Source organism: Mangifera indica, chromosome 16, assembly GCF_011075055.1.
Source record: "Mangifera indica cultivar Alphonso chromosome 16, CATAS_Mindica_2.1, whole genome shotgun sequence".
Lineage (NCBI taxonomy): Eukaryota > Viridiplantae > Streptophyta > Magnoliopsida > Sapindales > Anacardiaceae > Mangifera > Mangifera indica.
The window spans coordinates 6,978,567-6,984,011 of NC_058152.1; the positions used below are offsets into that span (position 1 = coordinate 6,978,567).

The 5,445-nt window shown below is 36.1% G+C and overlaps 1 long non-coding RNA gene across 1 annotated transcript; it reads right to left on the bottom strand.

The window, feature by feature from the left end:
* Positions 1-4,831: 4,831 nt before the first annotated feature.
* LOC123198612 lies at positions 4,832-5,166 on the bottom strand. The gene is made up of 2 exons (XR_006498083.1): positions 4,981-5,166; positions 4,832-4,902 (listed from the first exon to the last, which is right to left on the bottom strand). It is a non-coding gene; the product is annotated as an uncharacterized LOC123198612 (long non-coding RNA).
* Positions 5,167-5,445: the final 279 nt, after the last annotated feature.

Genomic DNA, 5,445 nt, shown 5'->3' on the forward strand with positions numbered 1-5,445 from the left:
CATACTAGGGTATTTCAACTTTTAGATTCCGAATTTCAGTTCCATTATTTCAAATTTTATCACTTTAGGATATATCGATTTATATTTTTCAGATTTCTGAAGAATTTTTTGATTGTTGTCATTCTATGGTATTTCAACTTTTAGGATTCAAATTTCAGTTCTGTTTTTTTGAATTTCACCGTTTTAGGATATATCAACTTGTATTTTTCAGATTTTTATAGAATTGTTCGATTATTACCATTCTAGGGTATTTCAACTTTTAGAATTCGAATTTCAGTTCTGTTTTTTTGAATTTTATCGTTTTAGGATATATCCACTAGTATTTTCCAAATTTTTGAAGAAATTTTTTATTATTGATATTTTAAAGTATTTCAAAGTATAGAATTTGAATATCTATTTCAAAGTATAGATATTATAAAAACATTTTAAATGAAACGATACAAATAGATAGATGCATTTTGATATAAGATAACATACGAAAGTGTTATATAAATTGTTAAATAATTATAGGGGGATAAATAAAATATTAGAAAAATATGAGGAGTTTTTTTTAATTATTAATAATTGTACGACTGTTTTACATAGTTATTATTGATTTTTTTATTATAAATGAATAATTATCTTCAAAAATTTGTCATTGCAGGATTGATAATTAAAATGGATGGTTATGCATCGGTTCGTTACCAGGGAGAATGGATTCAAGGTCGCAACAACACAATGAAATATGTTGGAGGAGCCAAACAATTGATTAAAATCCCTTATGGAACAACATTCGAGGGATTTATTGAGCTTTTGACAGAGTCTTGCAGTATTAATCCAATGAAAAACTACATTCAAGTATCAATGAAGCCAAGAAAAATTGAGCTCGACTGCCCCATCCAGATCCAAAATGATGAAGATGTCTAGGGTCTTTTTGATATATCTCAGTACTTTCAGGAATGTATTCTTGTTTTTGTTACATGTACCCTAATTGAAGGGCAGAAGGAAAAAGATGAAGATGAAGATGAAGATGAAAAAGAAAGTAGTTGGGTCAAAAAAGAATACGATTTGGAAAAGTTGATTGATTTCAGTAATGACCCGTTGTATATTGCAAACTCATGGGCTCATGGAGAAAAAGATATAGTTCCCTATTGGGGTGACTTTGATGGAAATGATATGTCCGACATTCCTTCAGAAGATGTAGAGCCTGAGTATATGGCATCAGTTACCGAGGGTATGGATAGTTTACAGCTTGAAGATCTTATTTCAGGTGGTGGAAATTATTCTGGGCCATTTTTTGACAATGTCCCCACTGATCCATTTAAGTGGCTTCCTGATTTTCCTCCACAGCCATCAGCATCATCAAGTGGTTTCAGATCGATCCGAGAGGAGAATGGTGTCAAGATTGGTGATATTTTTCATAATAAAGTCCAATTGAAAGACGTCGTGATGCAATTCGCCTTACTTAAAGGATTTCAATTTGGTGTCAAAAAGTCTGACAAGAAACAGTGGGAAATTAAGTGCAAAGTTGAAAATTGTAAATGGTATATACATGCAACCAAGTCCACTGTCGGTGATGTGTGGGGGATCAACTCTATGAATCCTACCCACATATGTTTAGTTGATTAAATCATGCCACATCACAGACAAGCTGGGGCCCAAGCTTTAGGTCAATTAATGAGATCAAAGTTTGTGATGATTGATCGAATTTATCGGCCTAAAGAAATAATTGTAGACATCATCGATCGATATAAAATTGATATTTCCTACTCACAGGCTTGGCGGGCAAGAAATTGGGTTATCAATTCATTGAGGGGTTCACCGGAGGAATCATTTATGCTTTTATCAGATTACTGCTACAATCTACAACGTACTCATCCAGGCACCGTTACTGCTATTGAAACAGATGATGACCATCGGTTTACGAATTTTTTCATGGCGTTAGGATGTTCCGTTTGTGCATTCAGAGAATATCTTCGCCCTGTTATTTGTATTGACGCTGCTTTCCTTAAAGGTCGATATCTGGGGCATTTATTTATTGTGGTGGCTCTTGATGGTAATAATCAGATATATCCTATTAGTTTCGATTTCGGCAAAAAAGAAGATCACGACACGTGGTGTTGGTTTCTTATGAGAATTAAAGAATGCATCTCTGACCTCTCTGAGCTTGCAATAATCTCAGATCGACATCATGCTATCTACTCGGCAATGGTTGAAGTCTTTCCAGATGTCCACCATGGATGTTGTTGTCATTATCTTCTGTGTAACATGCGGGCAAAATATAAACGAGACTCAAAGGTATAGTGTAAATAAGTATTTAAATTTATAACAGTTTATCCTTTTCATACACTTTGCTTATACTGAGTTTTCATATTTTTTACCATTCTACAGGTTGCGGGTGCATATTGGAAAGCCACAAAATCATACACAGAATCTGAATTTGGTTTGATGATGTAATCCTTTGACTCAATGAACCCCCAAGCTGGAGCTTATTTACGGGATGTCAGATTTGAGCGTTGGAGTAGAGCATACTTTCCAGGACATCGATACAACATCATGACCACAAATATTGCTGAGTCATTTAATGCCCTTGTCAGACATGCACGGGGCCTACCTATAACCATGCTCTTGGAGTTTATTCGTGGTACCATGCAACGATGGTTTTACGAGAGGAGAACCCATGCAAGTAAGTATCAAATCGATATTAATTAAAAGTTGTCTCATGTACTTTTTTCCACTTTGTTAGTCATATTACCAAATGTGTTCTTAATATTTTTTTCAAATTACAGATGAATGTCATAACTTTCTCACCCCTTGAGCGGAAGATAAAATCAGCAATCGTCTATCAAAGTCTGCAAGTCTGGATGTTCGACCGATTACACCTACTCGGTATCAGGTTGTTGGATTTGGTGGATTCATGGGTATTATGGACTTTGGTGACATGTCTTGCACGTGTAGAAAGTTTCAGCTTTCACGTATTCTGTGCAAGCATGCCATTGTCGTTGCACGACATATGAGACTCACGAATGTGCACGCATAGGTTCATCCATTCTTCCGCACCGACATTTACCGTGCAATATATCAAGAACCGATTAATCCTCTTGAAAATCAATGTGATTGGTTACACTCACCCAAAGACAGAGTTATATTGCCCCCCGTCCTTGATAGTCGTCGTCCAGGTCGTCCATCCAACAGAAATTGACGTCCATCGCAAGGAGAAATTGTTACACTGAGGATTTGCAGTCATTGCCATGAATCGGGGCATACACGAACCCAATGTAAATCCCCAACACCGGTCTCGAGCTCCGCCCCACAGCATTCATCTACAAAAGGCAAAGGAACAAGATCTTGACATGTTTATACTCAATTTTGTTTGTTATATGATTCTTCATTGTTGTACTTCAGTTTTATGTAACCGATATATTTTTATTTTTGTTTCAAACATGTAATTGTATTGTCATTTGATGTAATAAATTTAGTGTTTCGTATGAGTTATTTCAGTATTACTTTATTTTCTGTAATTGTTTCAAGTGAGTAAATGTTTGAGTAATCATACATTTTTATTGTTTTTTCATGACAAGATTATTTAAAAAATGAAATCAAATACGATACATATTCATATATAACCACAAATAAAGTATATCATACACATATGCACATACAATAAATATATACATCTAAACATAGGAATAACGATAAATATACATTCGTGAGCTACTCGATACAGTGAAAATACAACTGCGTCGCTAATCGTCGATGCATAGTGGTAGACGACTCTCGGGGAAAAACGTAGCTCCGTGACAACGCCAAACACTCAAAAAATCGTAACATAAACACGCCACAGTCACCGGAGCCCAATCCCTGCTGAGGGATATCTGACGTTCGATGCAAAGTGAGGGGATCATATCGTGGAGTCCTCCCAGAAGTTGTCCAAAAACTTATCGCCTCTAATAACGTAAGAATAAAGGTCATGTATGGTCGCATGCGCTATTCTAGAGTCCCTATATTCCCTGAATATGAAACCTCTGAATCGTATACCGTAATTGACCACTCACAGAAATCTATAACTCCGGTGACCCAATGTGCGTTCTCGAAGTTTATAGGGATGAAAACTTATAAACAGTGAGACATTTTAGTTACTTATCGTTGTCGTTAACCAATTGAATGTAATAGAAATATATATAAAGTATATCTGATCTACCATCCCTCATGGTTTGTACAACAATCCCGGGGTGTATGCTGCATCAACCATCATCGTGAAGAGCCCCGAAAACTCAAACTCACCAATCGGTGTGGTCTGCCAACTCTTCCAAGCCATCTCAATATGGCTTCCAAAGAATATGTGGGCAATCGTCCAACGCTGTGAGATAGTCGATTGGTGATCGTCCTGCTGCCGACGTAATAAAGTCAAAAAAAAATCCACATGCTAAAATGGTATAAACAAGTTCACGTGTTAGTTATTAATAAATATATCTAGCTTTTTACCAAATTATATAGTATAGACAACTCACATCGTCGGTCAACCACTCGCGCAACTCTACAACAAGCCTCCAGAAGCTGTCCTTCGACTTTGATCCTATGAAGTACACATCATGTGTGTCAGAAGCCGCAACTCTGGTATACCATGTGAGGAAAGATTCCTCACGGTCTGACGCAGAGGATGGAATCGTCGTGAGTTACTGTTTCGCCCTCCCTCTGAGTGGATTTGTATACGGGGTGCGAACCAATAAACCCTTCCAGACGATCTGATCACGTGCTGTACGAACCAACTGCATGTTACAAAAAACTATTAATTCATTATTTCATTCAACAAAAACATACACATTATTCGATTTATGTTACCTTCTCTATATATACGGGAGGAGGTTTAACTGGAGAATCCTGAATCACGGTCAAGTCAACAGCGCGTGCTCCGTCGACAGACTGCATAATTATATATTAAAACATCTTAGTGACATATATTTATCAATTATATTTATTTAGTAATTATAATTGGCAAACCTCAATGTGAACGGTCTTAGAAACATCCTCCTGGAAGTCCTCCTCCTGTGAACTAATATCCACAAGCTTCTTGGTCGAGCTCGGGATATTAGCAAGTAACCATAGTCGCTGGTCCTGAAAAAGAGATAAAACATCATTTAAAAAAATATATAATATTAAAGACAAATTGATCAATGATATTTCGTAAATCCCTATAACCTGAACTTTCAGGGAAGGTGTTCGGAGATAACCCTCGATCGATGATATATCAATGTCGAGTCCCTATATGCATCAAAAGGAAAAAATGGTTAATGATATTTAATATAAAATATCATATGAACAATAATTTTCATACCTCCAATGGACGATCTAAAGCGATAGGAGATCCGATCGATTGGCCTTCATGACGAAGACCCTATACAAATATATACCATGAATTAATCGATAACAAAATTGTATTAAAAATTAAGTTATAATAATAAGTGA